The sequence below is a fragment of the Nicotiana tabacum genome, chromosome 17 (genome assembly GCF_000715075.1).
Source record: "Nicotiana tabacum cultivar K326 chromosome 17, ASM71507v2, whole genome shotgun sequence".
Taxonomy (NCBI): domain Eukaryota; kingdom Viridiplantae; phylum Streptophyta; class Magnoliopsida; order Solanales; family Solanaceae; genus Nicotiana; species Nicotiana tabacum.
The window spans coordinates 51,520,076-51,537,019 of NC_134096.1; the positions used below are offsets into that span (position 1 = coordinate 51,520,076).

At 41.2% G+C, this 16,944-nt stretch overlaps 1 protein-coding gene across 2 annotated transcripts in view; it reads left to right on the forward strand.

Annotated features, from left to right (window-relative positions):
* The window catches only part of LOC107793735 (uncharacterized), a 28,849-nt gene that overhangs the window by 9,744 nt on the left and 2,161 nt on the right, over positions 1-16,944 (forward strand). For both annotated transcript variants that reach the window (XR_012701196.1, XR_012701197.1), the window contains exon 9: positions 12,015-12,136. The gene's annotated coding sequence lies outside the window, so the exon portion shown is untranslated. The remainder of the gene's footprint in view (positions 1-12,014; positions 12,137-16,944) is intronic.

The window sequence follows — 16,944 nt, forward strand, 5'->3', positions numbered from 1 at the left end:
TGTCTCTTAAGAAATTCTCTTTTTTTCTTTTTTCTCTTAAGGAATTTTCTACATCCTGTGAGGACCCAAAATGTTATCTTTAAATTTAATAATTAATTCTGTATTCTAAGACCTCGAAAAGAACTATTTATCATTCCTCGACTTGCGTGCGCAATTAATATCATTTTTCGGAAAGCTTTTGTGTGAAAAATAGATTAAAATGTGAAATAGGGCCTTAAAATTAAACTGAGTTGACTTTGGTCAATATTTTAAATAAATGAACCCCGGATCAGTGTTTTGATAGTTCTGCTAGGTCCGTATCATGATTTGGGACTTGGGATCGTGCCCGGAATTTAATTTGGAGGTCCCTAACTCAAGTTATGGCAATTTAACGAAAATTAGAAATTTAAAGGCTAAAGATTTTCATGTTTGTCCACGGAGTTGACTTTTTGATATCGGAGCTAGAATCCAATTCTGAAAATTTTAATAGCTCCGTTATGTTATGTCATTTATGACTTGTGTGCCAAATTTGAAGTCATTCCGGATTCATTTAACATGTTTCGACACAAATTTTGTAAATTAAAAAGTTTGAAACTCAAAAGTTCGAATCGAGGTGTGAACTGTAATTTCAATGTTGTTTAATGTGATTTGAGACCCCGAGTATGTCCGTTCTGTGTGAGGTCGCTTCTGTGGCTGAGAGGCCACAAATGCGGAGGTCTCGCTTCTGCGGCTTCCTTCGTGCTTCTGTGCAGTGGCATCTGCGACGTGAAGGTTCACAGATGCGGTCCTTTGCTGGGCAATCTTGCTTTTCAAATGCGAGCTTTGTCTAGCAAATGTGAGGCAACATGTGCGAAAATATAGCCCGCATATGCGAAAATGCTGGGCAGAATACATAAAATCGAGTTTTAGATATTTTTACTCATTTTTGAGTTTTGAATCTCAGATTTAGGTGATTCCAAGGGGATTTTTCACGTCTTTGAATTGTGTAAGTGTTATATAACCAAGAGTGATTATATTTCATAAATCCATATTTATATTTATCGTTTATTTCAGATTTAGATGGGAGAAATTGGAATTTTTGTAAAATGCTCGAAAGAAAAAAAATAATTCAATGTGCAGTCCGAAGATTTCTTCAGCTGGCAGGAAGGTGAGTTTTGCAGCTGCACATTTTTGGATTGCGGATGCGAAGCAACTTTTGTGGCCGCACAAATTTTGTACGGTTCACAAAGGGGTCAGGACTTGGTCTTTTTTGCATATTCTCTGAACTTTGAATCTTCGTGAGTGAAAGCCCAGTTCTGCGGTCGCACATTGCTGAAATTCCTATTGGGTTCTGCTACTTAGTTTGCGGCCGCAGATGGAATTCTGCGGTCCGCAATTTATTCTGTAGACGACACATCTTTGCTTATGCACCCTTTATTGCCTTGTGCTTCGGAACACTCCTTTTTTATCCGGATTTTATCATGGGAGACCAAACTTCCAGTATTCCTTCAATTTGCATAATTTCATTAGTTTCGGGAATACAATTCAATACTTTTGGACTAAAATAAAAGTTAAAAGGTGTTAATAAGCAGTCAAAATCTCCACTTATCAACTCCCCCAAACTTAAGTCTTTGTTTGTCCTCAAGCAAATAAATTAGCTCCCACCTCCAAAAGTTATGGGTCATTTCAGCGAGTCAAAGTTGAGCTATTCACACATCTGTTGGGACCAATAATTACCTAACACTACTCATGCATTATCAACAAGATGACAAGTTAAGCATTCATGCACATATGGTTTTACTGTGACATTTGAGTTTCAAGAATTGACTATACTCATCAAGGACTCTTACTCTATCATGTAGGCCATGGTAGACTCCAAACTCTTCCTTCTCTACTTTCCATTTGCCAAGCTCACTTAAGAAATTTAGCACTCAATCCAAAGATTTATGAAAGGTTCACTCATCTCTCTCAAGAGAATGTCTCAAGTACGGCTTCAAGTACCATAGGCTTTTCCCGTATGTAGATCGCCACTAATGTAATCTCACTCGATTTGAAATCAAGTAGTACTTATTTGGGTATGTAATGAAGGCTTTTGGTTAGGGTAGGACACCGTATGGGTAAGTGGTTCCACCTTTCCTTAAGCACTCCATCTTTCAATTTTCAGCTGGCATTTTGCCAATTCTTAGAGGCATTTTCTTTTCATTGGGGACTAGCGAGACTTAGCATCACTCTTTCTTGATCATTTCATTCTTTTTCTATCTTTTTTATTTCTCCATGTTTGGGATCATTCCTCATTTTGAATCCATTCAACCCTTCCACTTATTCACTTTTTGCATTTTTATTTTTGTTCATTTCTTTTCTTGTCTTCTCTTCTCATAGAGATCATTTCTTTTCTCTTTTTGTGCCTTGATACCTTTTTCAAATTCCTCATATCTCCCCCAAACTTATATTTTAAGCCATTTGTTTCACAAGAGTGTTAAGGAAAGCTCGGGTACCAAGAGAGGGTCACGACAAAACGGGTAAAGGCTTGTAACATGGTTATCAAATGAGAAATGCTAGAGGCTCAAATGGGTTGACTAGGGATAATGACATTGGCTGGCAATAGAAAACTCAAACGGGCCAGGGAGAGCTTACAATCACTTCTTAAACCAAGAAAAACTTAGGACTTCATTTTTAAACACATTCGGGGCAAGTTCTAGACCCTTAGCACGGATACTTGGACTAGCAATAATTCATCTCACCCCTCATGCAACCAGATTGTAAAGGAGGACAGAGTCGAGGGCCCACAACAACCATATTCAAGTTTAAAGATCACTATGGTCCAACTAAACCACTCAATAATTGCCAAAGTCAACACAAGAGTCACAAAGTCACTACTAGAGCTATTTCTTTCAAAAACCTTGTCTCTAACCATAAGCACATAGTTAAGTGTGTTGGTGCCAATTGAAGCATGGTTGACTCTTCGAGCATGAATTAATTAGGTCTTAAGGGGAAGAAGGTTAAGTGCGGCCGCATATTTTCATGTGCGGTCCGTACTCTGTAACATGGGGGCCTCATCTCAGCTTTCCATCTGCGGTCCACACAATTTTGTGTGCGGCCACAGATTTCATATGCGGTCTGTACATTTCCTGTGCGGTCGCACATCGACCGTTTCTCTGACAAGATAAAACTCCAGAGAGTTGGTATTTTTCATCCTCTCATTTGTGCAGTACGTAAGCTAATTGTGTGGCCGTATTGCTCTTTTGCTACAACACCCATAATTGTACGGTCTGCACAAATCAACTACGGTCCGCAATTCTTAGAGCACTTAGCCAAATTTTTGGTCCACAATTCCTGTAAGTCACACTCAGGCGTGTAGCACACTTCAAATCAAGTTAGAACAAAAATAACGCCTAACTACAAAAGAAAAAAAGGAAAGAAACATGGGTTGCCTCCCAATAAGTGCCTGATATAACATCGCGGCACGACACAGAATACCATCAATTGAAATGAATGACTGCCACGACGTGGCTATCTCCAACCTTTCCCAAATAGTGCTTCACCCGGTGACCATTGACTCGGAATACTTCATTATTTTTGTTCTTCAAGTCTAATGCACCAAAAGGTGTTACACCCATAATTTCAAAAGGACCACTCCATTTAGACTTTAGCTTCCCGGGACACAACCTCAACCTTGAGTTAAACAATAATACAAGATCTCTCACCTTGAACTCTTGTTACAAATGCATTTGTCATGAAGATATTTTATCTTTTCTTTGTACAAGGACAAACTTGCATAAGCATGGTACCGGAATTCACCCAATTTATTCAAATGTGCAACCCTCAAGTTAGCGGCTACATCCCAATCAAGATTCAACTTCTTTAGAGCCCACACGGCCTTGTGTTCTAGTTCCACCGGAAGATGACAAGCTTTTTCGAACACCAACCGGTATGGCGATATTCTGGTAGGTGTTTTGTAAGCCGTCCGATAGGCCCATAATGCATCATTAAGCTTCTTGGACCAATCCGTCCGATTAGCATTCACCAATTTGGACAAGATACTCTTTATCTCCCGATTGGAGACTTCCACTTGCCCATTAGCTTGTGGGTGATAAGGAGTCATGACTTTATGAGTAACACCATACTTGCTAAGCAAAGTGTCAAAAGCCTTGTTACAAAACTATGACTCCCTCATTGCTTATAATAGTACGTGGACTACCAAACCTTGTGAAAATATTCTTCTTCAAGAAAGCCACCACATTTTTCGCCTCATTGTTGGGTAAAGAAACGGCCTCAACCCATTTGGACACATAATCAACCGTAACCAAGATGTAGGTGTTTCCACAAGAACTCACAAAAGGGCCAATGAAGTCAATACCCCACACATCAAAAATATCAACCTCCAAACTGGTTGTGAGAGGTATTTCATTCTTCTTTGAGATTCCACCGGCCCATTGACATTCATCACATCTTTTTACTAGCTCACTAGCATCCTTGTAAAGAGTGGGCCAATAGAAGCCGCAACTAAGACCTTTGGTCACCATTCTTGCTCCACCATGATGACCACCATATGGTGAAGAATGACAAGCCCCAAGAATTTCACCTTGCTCTTCTTCCGGTACATATCTTCTAATCACCCCATATGTACAAATCCGGAAAAGGTATCGTTCGTCCCAATAATAATCTTGACAATCCCGTTTGATCTTCTTCCTTTGGTTTGAAGAGAACTCATCCAGAATAATTCCACACACAAGAAAATTTGCTAGATCTATGAACCATGGCAAATCTTTCATTGAAATAGCCAAGAGTTGCTCATCGGTGAATGAGTCATTGATTTTAAGTCTATCATGCGGCCTCCCCTCCTCCTCCAAACGAGACAAGTGGTCCGCCACTTGATTTTCACTCCCTTTTTTCTATATTGGATGTCAATATCAAACTCTTGCAACAAAAGCACCCATCTCATCAACCGAGATTTGGAGTCCTTCTTGCTCATAAGATACCAAAGCGCCGCATGATCCATGTACACAATGACTTTTGCACCCATCAAGTACGGGCGGAACTTCTCAATTGCAAACACAATGGCAAAGAGATCTTTCTCCGTATGGTATAGGTGACTTGGGAACTATTCATAGTCTTACTAGCATAGTAAAATAGATGAATTTTTTTGTTGATGCGTTGCCCCAAAATAGCTTCAACCGCTACGTCACTTGCATCACACATGAGTTCAAAAGGGACACTCCAATTTGGAGCGGTGATGATGGGAGTAGTAGTCAACTTGAACTTCAAAAATTCAAAAGCACTCATGTAATCATCATTGAATTTAAACTTAGCATCCTTCTCAAGAAACTTTCACAACGGATTCACCACCTTAGAGAAATCTTTGATGAAGCGCCAGTAAAAACTCGTGTGGCCTAAGAAACTCCGCACACCCCTCACCGAAGTTGGAGGTGGAAGTTTAGAAATCACCTCAATATTTTCTTTTTCAACTTCAATTCCATTCTTTGAGATTTCGTGGCCCAGGACAATGCCTTCCTCGACCATAAAATGACATTTCTCCTAATTATGCACCAAATTTGTTTCTTCACATCTAGCCAACACTTTATCTAAATTTGCGAGACAATAATCAAAAGAATCTCCAACCACTGAGAAGTCATCCATGAAAACTTCAAGGTAGTCCTCCACCATGTCCGGGAATATAGTCATCATACACCTTTGAAAAGTTGCAGGTGCATTGCACAAACCAAATGGCATCCGCTTGAAGGATCAGCCTCCAATTGGATCTTATGCATGCAAAAGGCGGGGCTTATCCCCCGAATATCCACCAAAGTCCATCCAATAGCCTTCTTCCTCTTTTGTAGCACCGCCAAAGTGGAATCTACCTGCACGTTAGTCAAACAAGAGGAAAGAATAACCGGTAAAGTAGAACAAGGACCAAGAAATTCATACCAAAGATGTGGAGGCAATGGATTCAACTCCAAGGTAGGAGGCTCTTCAATAGAAGGCTTTGTAGGAGGAGTTGTCCTATTTTCAAGATCCAAAGATAATTTTTGAGGTGCATAGTTGTACGACCCCATTCTTTGCAAAGAGTTCACACATTCCATGAAGCCATCCATCTCGTCATCATTAAAGTTGAGCAAGACGGCCTCCAATATATCACCAACATTTATTGTAGAACGTGTATCATTAACAATAACATCGGTCACCAAGTCCACAAAAGAGCACACCTCATTGCTATTTGGTTGCCGCATGGACCTGCACACATGGAATACCACTTTTTCATCACCAACCTGCAATGTAAGTTCTCCGGCTTCAACATCACAAAGAGCCTTCCCTGTAGCAAGGAAAGGTCTCCCAAGAATAATCGGCACTTCATAATCAACCTCACAGTCTAGAATGACAAAATTCTCTGGAAGAATAAATTTATCAACATGAACCAAGACATCTTCAATCATTCCCAAAGGCTTCTTCATAGTACGATCGGCCATTTGCAATCTCATAGAGTTGGGTCTTGGTTACCCAATCCCCAAAGTCTTGAAAACCAAATAGGGCATCAAATTGATACTTGCCCCAGGATCACAAAGAGATTTAGCAAACTTGGCACTTCCAATTGTACAAGGAATCGTGAAAGCACCGAGATCCTCCGGCTTTTGAGCCATTGAATGTACAATTTCCCTCACGTGATGAGTGACTTTGATAGTTGTAAAATTCATTGACCGCTTCTTTGTCATGAGATCATTCATAAACTTGTCATAACCGGGCATTTGTTCCAAAGCTTCGACTAATCGAACATTGATTGAGAGACTCTTTGTCATTTGAATGAACTTCTTGAATTAATTCTCACCATTTTGGTTGTCAAGTCTTTGAGGGTATGTAGGAGGAGGCTTAGGCAATGGTTCCTTAGCCTTTTGCACTACCGACTCCGGTATGTTAATAATGTGATCCCTAGACGGGTTCACCTCCTCTTGAGTCTCTTCCACACTATCATCAATATCAATACGAACTTCATCATTAAGTTGCACCACATTGTTCGGGATCTCTTCTTCTTGCACCACTTGCTTATCATCCACAAGTTTTCTTTGACTTGAGGTGGGTGCATTCCCATCTTTTCCACTTCATGTAGTAACGGCCATGGCATGCCTCGTGTTGTTTTCACCATTTGGGTTTACTACCATGTCACTTGGCATTGCCCCCTTAGGACGAGAATTTAGAGCTTGAGAGATTTGCCCTATTTGAACTTCTAAGTTGCGGATTGATGTGTTGTGTGAGGCAAGTTGGCCATCCGAATCGGCATTCTTTTCCATCATTTGCTTGAACATATTTTCAATACGCCCCATCTTGTTGTTTGAAGAACGTGAACTATGGGGAGAATAAGGGGGCGGGTTGCTCGATTGTTGATACATCGGGGGCCTTTGAAAACCTCACCCCCGGTTGCCTTGATTGTTGTTCCATCCACCTTGATTATTACCCCCCCCCCCCATTTCCTTGATTATTTCCATTCCAGTTTCCTTGATTGTTGTTGTTATGCCAATTCCCTTGATTGTTGTTCTTATGCCAACTGCCTTGATTGTTAGAATTTCAATTGCCTTGATCTTTTTCAGTTCTCTATTGTTGTTGGTTTGGGCCTTGGAAATTGTTTCTTTGCCCTTGAAAATTATTCACATATTGCACCTCCTCTTCTTGTTCATTATAGGAATCATCTTGCTTAAAATCACTATCTTCTTGCATATAATTCTCCACTCGATTTTGCACTTGTGGACCTTTGGTCATCCTCTTGTTCACCATCATGTTCACTTCCTCCATGGAATTGACTTGCTTGGGATTTTTCACTTGATTTAGTTGGGCCTTTGCTAGTTGCATCATGGTGGTTGTCAATTAGGCAATGACTTGCCCATGATCTTGTAATTCTTTGTGAAGGTGGATCATGTTTGGATCACCTTGTGGAACATTGACCCGGGATTTCCAAGCCGATGACGTTTCTACCATCTCATCCAAAATCTCACACGCCTCCACATAAGGCGTAGTCATGAAGTTCCCACCGGAAAGTTGATTCACTGCATATTGGTTGGTTGTGTTAATCCCACGATAGAAAGTTTGTTGAATCATGTTCTCCGTCATATAGTTGTTGGGACATTCCTTAATCATTATTCTATAGCGTTCCCATATCTCGTGTAGTAGTTCATTCGGCTCTTGCTTGAATGCCAAAATCTCATCTCGAAGTGTAACCATGTGCCCCGGAGAGAAGAACTTAGAAATGAACTTTTCCGCCAACTCATCCCAGGTGTGAATGGAATGGTTCGACAATCGTTCCAACTAATCTAAAATTTTTCCCCGTAGAGAGAAGGGAGAAAGCCTTAGCCTCAATGCATACTCGGAGATATTTTTCTGTTTTCTCCCCCAACAAATGTCCACAAATCCCTTCAAATGTTTGTACGCATTTTGGGTTGGAGAACCGATGAAGAAACCCCGTTGCTCACGCAAAGTGAGCATCACATTGGAGATTTGGAAGTTGCCGGCCCTAATACAGGGAGGGACTATTGCACTTGCATATCCTTTATTGGGTAATATCCGGTGTTGAGCCGCTCGTGGTGGAGGTAGGGGTGGAGCGGGGACATTGTCATGAGGCCCTCAACCTCTTCTATTGGCTTGAGGTTCAAGAGGAACCTCCTCAACTTGCTCATCCTCGACGTCCACATCCCCTAAAGGCAAATTTACGAGCTCATTGTTTGCCATGGTTATACCTACGATTTCTCACACACGTTAGTAACATGGAAGGAAAATAAGATATTCCAAAAACAAACCCAAATATATAGCTAACACCGTTTTAACTCCCCGATAACGACGCCAAAAACTGATGACGTCCACAACACACCTTAATAAGAGATATGATACGGTCGTATGCAATAATAATTACCCAACTATGAGTCGGGATCGAATCCACTTGGAGTTATATGGGGTGTCAGGAGTATTTATTTGAAGCAAGCGAATGGTCTACCTAAAATTGCACTTCCACAACAGAGTTTTGATTTCTTCTACTACTATTACTCTAATGATTGCAAGCTAAGGTAAATAGACTAGAGATGAATTCTTTTGATGTTTTACCAAATAGTTTAAAGTCCTAGGGATGTGACCATAACCTAGGTGTTTGCCTAATGGGATAAAGACGTTAACACTTGTTTTGTTGATAGGGGTGTATTATAGCTCTCAACTCTACGTTACCCACTCAATACGTCTCGGTCAAAGAGCGATTTTGCCCAATTTGGATTTCTCAAGTCCAAATGGGTATCAAGAAAAATAGTTGATATGAGCTCAAGTCGGGTTCCTACTATCTCTACTTTGAACCCTTTAATTAGGCTAATCAATCTCTTAATTAACCCAATATCTTGTTAGCCAAGTTATCCTAGACTAGGTCCCTCTTTCTCAAGTAGAGACTAAGTCAAATAGGCATGAATCAATGTTTACAACCATTAATTCTAAAATAGAAGATTTAAATAAGTTAAATAATGAACACCCAATCATAAATAATCATTAAATTAAATACCCATAAGGTTTACGCACTAGGGTTGGGTCACAACCCTAGTAATAATCTAGCTACTCATAATGGGAATTAAAGAAAATAAAGAAGAAAGGCTAATTAAACTCATAATGAAAGATTAAAATGATGAAATCTAATGTTTAAATACTAAAATAATGTCAAACTTCCTAAAGTAGTAAAAAGAAACGGCTACAGCAGCTTTTAATGTTCAAACTTGACCTAAATTTGTAAAACTCGTCTATTTATATTGGGCCAAAAATCATGTGCGGTCCGCAGATTTCTTTAGCTGACATGAAGGTGAGTTTTGCAGCTGCACATTTTTGGATTGCGGCTGCGAAGCAACTTCTGCGGCCACACAATTCTTGTGCAGTTCACAAAGGCATTAGGACTTGGTCTTTTTTGCATATTCTTTGAACTTTGAATCTTTATCAGTGAAAGCCCATGTCTACGGCCGCACAATTCATGTGTGGTCCGAACATTGCTCAAAATCCTATTGGGTTTTGCTGCTTGGTATGTGGCCGCAGATGAAATTCTGCGGTCTGTAATTTCTTCTGCGGCCGCAGAATTCCTTCTTCGGACTGCAGAATTCCTTCTGCGGACCGCACATCTTTACTTCTGCGCCCTTTATTGCCTTGTGTTTCGGAACACTCCTTTTTGAGTTGGATTTCATCATGGGTGACCAAACTTCTAGCATTCTTGTAATTTGCACAATTTTATTAGTTTCAGGAACACAATTCAATACTTTCGAACTAAAACAAAAGCTAAAAGGTGCTAATAAGCAGTCAAAATCCCCACTTATCAAGATGCTGTTGAATTTGCGTCAACGAGCTAATAGCTTAAGTTACCAACTTAGCCTTTACTCGGAATCTCCTTATGCTATGGTAGATTAAGTTGAGTTGTTTGAAGAGTTGCTTGGAAGGTATTAAGAACTGAAAGGGGTTAAGGTATGTTAAGGCTATCCCTTCTTTCCTTTTGGCATGATCCATATGATACAACGAAACGAGCAAATACGCAGTTTTCGCAAATGACTCTATTCTTAGAAGTACTAGGGTTGCCTATGTTCTTGATTCCCCATATGTCCTATTATTATATCGTCTGTTCATGGGTCTCAGAAAATACATAAGTTGATAAAGTTTATTTCGTGATATTAACCGAAGGCATATTGATCTTATGATATCCCAATAGATCTTATTGACTTACTTCTTATGCATTACATTCATTTATATATGTACATTGACCCATGAATAGATAGTGTTATATACACATATATTATATGTATATTGGCTATAGGGAAAGGTTACGGCGTTGTATACATAGTACCACCTGATCAGTTGGTATACGATGATGATTTTGCCTACAAAGGATGAGATGATATGATGGGATGCCCTCAGAGGCTTGATGATGTTATGTACGCATATAACTCTGCATGATATGACATTTATACGCACATGCATGACATTATAAATGTTTCATGACTCACAGAGTTATTCTGACTTACAGGTTGAGTTCCTTACTCCATGTTGTTTTCATGTCTTTTATATACTGCTTTTCATTCCTTACGTACTCGGTACTTTATTTGTACTAATGTCCCTCTTTCCTGGGGACGTCGTGTTTCATGCCCGTAGGTCCCGATAGATAGGTTGACAGTCCTCCTAGTAGGCTATCAGCTCAGCGAAAGGTATTGGTGCACTCCACTTGCTTCAGAGTTGCTTATCTGGTCAGTATGATTTGGACATGTATTGATTGGAATAGTAGGGCCCTGTCCCGACCTTTACGACGTTTATATACCCTTAGAGACTTGTAGACATGTGTCATGTACATGGATACTTGTATGTCACATATATAAGTTTCTATATCATGTTGGGTCGTCTTATATCTAGTATTCCCTTATGTTTTATTCTAGTTATCTCATGACGGCCCTTCTAGACCATTTGCCCATGATGGTGTGATAAGAAAGATACGTTACGTTGGTACTCAGTTGAGTAAGGCACCGGGTGCCCGTCGCGGCTCTCCGATTTGGGTTGTGACAAAAGTATAACCACCCGATATGTCGTTTTGAGTTTTTGCTTTCCATTTCATGCTTTAAAAGTTTGAATGGCCTAATTTAATGATTTATGACTTGTATGCCTAGTCCGTTTTGATCTTTTGAAAGTTTAAATGTGTTTTTACAAAGAAAACCTAACTTTTGAACTTTAAAGTTGACCGCTGTCAGCATTCATGGTAAACGACCTCAGTTCGGTATTCATGGTAAACGACCTCAGTTCGGTATTTTGATAATTCGACACGTCCGTATGATGATTTTGGATTTGTGTGCATGTTTGGTTTGGGACCCGGGTTACCCAGGCCGTTTTGGCGCTTATTGTAGAAAGTTGGAAAAATGAGTTTATGAACTTTGAAATCTTTGAATTTTCATGCGTGATTCTTAGTTCTTATTGTTCTTTTGATATTTGAGTTTATGAGCGAGTTTGTATGAGGTTATTATACTTGTGTGGATGTTTTGAGTGTTGGGACATTACCATATAATTTGCATTTTATTGGACTGAAGGGACACAATGTCGAGCAACTTTGGAGATGGATATGCGACGAGATCTGATGAAGAAGGTTTTGGATGCATATGTGGAGGAAACAAAGAGGATGAGGAAAAGACAATCCATGGAAAAGCCCCTGGTAAATTACTTAAATGGTTTACGTTCTTGTATACGGTCGAAACTGATTTCGTCCTTCGTACGACTGATCGAGATGGGAACATAATGGACCGAAGAAAGTCTTCATAATATCAGGTTGAGGTCCGAAGTCAGGTCATCAAGCTTTGAGCCTTACGGACTGATCAATGTCGAGCTCGATATCATTATCGAGCTCGAATCCAAATCTAACTATGATGTAAAGTGAAGTTATCGAGCTTATGAGGCAGAGATCGACCAACACTGACCCCGAATCAATACAAGGCTCCGAGTCAGAATCGAGCTCGAGTCAAGATCGAGAGCTCGAGTCGATATCAAGCTTGAGTCAATATCGAGCTCATAGACAAGAGCCATTGCAACAACATTATAGGGGAGAATCCTGGCAAAAATTATGGAAAAGTTGATTTATCATGGGTCTCCCACTATGTATTTTTAATTATATCTAAAGTAGGATCCCTCCACTATAAAAGGGATGGTTATTATTTCTAGAAGGGATCAATTTTGGCATACATTGTAATTGAGACATCATACACTCATATATTGAAGAGTTATCCTTTTTTAGCTTCATATATTGATTCATCTTGCTTAATCCATAAATCATCTTCTTTTCAACTTTTCTTATTTTTCGTTCTCTACAGTCAACACTCGATATTTCTATTTACTCTTAAGATTTGTGTCAAGTTATACCACATACCCTTAGAACTATGCACAAATTCAACTCTATTTGTTTTTCGGGTAAACAGTTTGGCGCCCACGAAGTCGAAGTCGGAGAACCCAGTGCCAGGTTACGATATACAACGGAAGAGTCAAATCACAAGGATATGAATACTAGCCTCGAATTATTGGATGAAAAATGAGAAGCTGCTCTCGTCCAATTGGCCGCCCAAAAGCAGTGGATCGAAAGATACTATAATCGAAGAACCAATCTTCGCCATTTTAAAATCGGGGACTTAGTGCTAAGGAAAGTCACCCTCAACACCCGAAATCCAAATGAAGGAAAACTGCGTCCGAATCGGGAAGGACCGTATCAGGTACTCAAAATCATCGATAAATGATCCTACAAGCTCGGTGTTATAAACGGCAAACAACTACCAAGCAATTGGAACGTGTCACACCTAAAATGATATTACTCTAAGGTACAACCCTCCCATGTTCATTTATATTTCGAAACTAACCCCTGTAGGAGTTCGATCGTCAACAAGGATGGATTATTCAACACAAAGCCTTGGGCCTGAAAGCACGCGTTGCACTCTTTTTTCCTTAGACCGGTTTTGTCCCAAATGGATTTTTCGGCAAGGTTTTTAATGAGGAAACCATTGATCGTGCTAACTTAGAATAATTCAACAGTATCTGAGGCTTACTTACAATCAACCTCGAATACTGGAGGGCATTACCCTCAAATATATCAAGTTCGATGCAAGAAAGTTATTTCATAACAACAGGGTTCCGATAGGAAATATTGTAAGAGCCAAATGGTCAAAACGAACCATGGTCGTTTAGATTGCTCGATCCCTGGTACAAAATATAAACACATGTATAACGACATGAAAAGAAACTTCTTTGTCCATAGCTCATGTCTCACAACCCATCCTTTGTTTCATGATCTATTACGCAAACAGGCTCAAGGACCGATGATTACCCCACAAATCAGGGACTGCCACTCTACCATTAAGCCTACGGGCTACAATACTTCGAGTTTGAGCAAGCACTCACTCGACTACTAAGCCTATGGGCTACTCCTATTTCAAGTTCGAGCAAATACTCACTCGACTAATAAGCCTACGGGCTACATTACTTCGAGTTCGAGCAAACACTCACTCGACTACTAAGCCTACGGGCTAAATCACTTCGAGTTCGAGCAGATACTCACTCGACCATTAAGCCTATGGACTACTCTTATTTTGAGTTCGAGTAGATACTCACTCGACCATTAAGCCTACGGGCTACATCACTTCGAGTCCGAGAAAGCACTCACTCGACTACTAAGCCTACGGGCTACTCTTATTTCGAGTTCGAGCAAATACTCACTCGACCACTAAGCATACATGCTACATCACTTCGAGTTCGAGAAAGAACTCACTCGACTACTAAGCCTACGGGCTACTCTTATTTCGCGTTCGAGCAAATACTCACTCGACCATTAAGCCTACGGGCTACATTACTTTGAGTTTTAATCACTCACTCGACTAATAAGCCCACAATCTACATCACTTCGAGTTCGAGCAAGCACTCACTCGACTACTAAGCCTACGGGTTACCTTTCTTCGAGTTCGAGCAAAGCACCCACTCGACTATAAAGCCTACGGGCTACCTTTCTTCGAGTTCAAGCAAAGCACTCACTCGACTACAAAGCCTACGAGCTACCTTACTTCGGGTTCAAGCAAATCACGCCACGAGCGTTCGGCAAATCACTCACTCGATTACTAAACCTACATGCTACCTTACTTCGAGTTCGAGCAAAGCACTCACTCGATTATTAAGCCTACGGGCTACCTCACTTTGAGTTCGAACAAATCACTCACTCGACTACAAAGCCTATGGGATATCTATTCTTTGAGTTCGAGCAAATCACTCACTCGACTATTAAGCCCATGGGCTACCGTACTTCAAGTTCGAGCAAAGCACTCACTCAACTACAAAGCCTACAAGCTACCTTACTTCGAGTTTGAGCTATCACTCACTCGACTACTAAGCCTATGAACTATCTTATTTCGAGTTTAGGCAAACACCCACTTAGTTATAAAGGCTACAAGGTCCGAATTCGATCAAATTGCCTAAAGCTTTATGAAAACCTTCATCAGGCATGAATGAAACAAAATCTTCACAAGGCAGAGAATAAAACAGAGGCAAATCGGGAAAAGAAAAGATCTCTAGTATATATATACAAGTGTTTACAACGTCCAAACAGGACCCTACACAAAAATGGAAATTAAGGGCTAAGTTTCTTGGTTATCTCCCGGGGCGGTCTCTTCTCCAACGGGCTCCTCTCCACTATCGCTCCCACCATCATCATCTTCGTCATCATCGGAAGACAAGGCTTCAGCATCAGCTTTGAGCTCTTTATCCTTTCTTATCTCTTCAATAAGATCGAACCCCCGAGCATGGATATCCTCGAGGGTTACCCTCCGAGATTGGCATTTGGCAAGTTCAGCAACCCAATGTGCTCAAATTTTAGCGGTCTCGACTGTCTCTCTTGCTTGTACCTGAGCAGCTTCAGCATCGGCCCGATAGACGACCAAGAATGCATCTGCATTGGCCTTTGCTTTTCAGCGTTAAATTTGGCCTTAGAAAGTTCAGAGGCCAACCGAGCCTCAAGCTCCTCTATTTTCCTTGCTTGGGCCGAGTTCTTCTCCTTCATGCCTCGAAGTTGGTTTTCGGGCGATGATAATTGGGCTCGAGCAGTTTTTTTTCCACAGTGAGACGGTCCATACCATCTTTCCATTCCAAGGTCTCCGCCCTTATCATATTAACTTCCTCACGAAGCTTGCCGATCACCTCTAGCTTTCTGTTGCAGGTGTGAGATCGAAATATTAGCCACCGTTCCAGGATCGAACCCATGGGTTTTTAAGATTATCATTACCTGCTCGGTCAGGTCGGCCTGGTCTTGATGCGCCTTGGCCAATTTAGCTCGGAGGTCCTTGATTTCTTCTTCCCTTTGCCCCAAGAGGTGTCTAAGGGCGTTCCTCTTCTCTGTAACCCGTCGAAGGTTGGCCTCGTACCGACGTAGCTCATCTCGAGATCGGGAACATGATTCTCGATGGACCGTTGTGGCCTACGAAGAAAGGAGAAAAGAAGTTAGAAAAGAATAACAAACATAAAAATGGCATCAAGAAAGGGAGTCATAGCTTACCTAATTCATAGCTTACCTAATTCATAGCTTGTTGCACTTCACAAAAAAGGCCCGACACATCACTAGGGCCAGCAACATCCTCGACACCAGTAAACAAATCATAGAAGGGGTCCTCCCTTTCATGAAACCGGTTTATCTCGAGGGCCCCCAAAGCTTGGGCTTCCCAAATCTCCCCTTCGGAAAAGCAGGGAGAGTGGGAGAATCTCTGATTGCTATTGCCCCAAGCGATTCTCTTGGGGCATCCTTGGTTCGGAAATTTTCAGGACCGGCCCCTTCAGATATACCCACCGTTTGTCGACTCCGGTGGGAAGCATCCATGATGTCTAATGATTCGGGGACTCGGCCCGAATATTTCTCCGATACCACCTCAGTTCGAGGTAGAGACACACAAACCACCATTGATCCAACTGCCTTTGAGGCATCGATGGTTTTCTTCACTTGGGCCACCAGTATGGACCTGTCATCTTCTTTTTCCTCGTCTTCCTCCCTTAGATGCTGAACTGATTCTTCGGTCAAAGGGATGGTATTCTTCCTCGGCTTACGAGCTATCCTCGTCTTCGATTTTGGATCTTCGGAAGTAGAGGCCCTTTTTCCCTTATTATCCTTTACCGGTTTTGGAATAAAGGCCGAAGTCTCTTTCTTACCGGACGGGGAGCCTCAAAACCGCGTCTTTGCCCAGGCCTACACACGAAAAAATTGATTTTAGTATATGGAAAACGCTTCGTTCGGGCTATCGAAGACACGAGGAAGAGGCTTACCATAATATTTTGCCTCCCATCGTCCCTTTGACAAATCACGCCATGAGCGCTCAGCGTATGATGAGGTCGAAGCCAGGGCCCGTACCCAGTTCTTGAGGTCAGGAACTGCACCGGGCATCCAAGGAACCGCTGCATCACAAAAAGGGACACCAATGAGAAAGAAACGAAGGAACAAAACAATAGGAG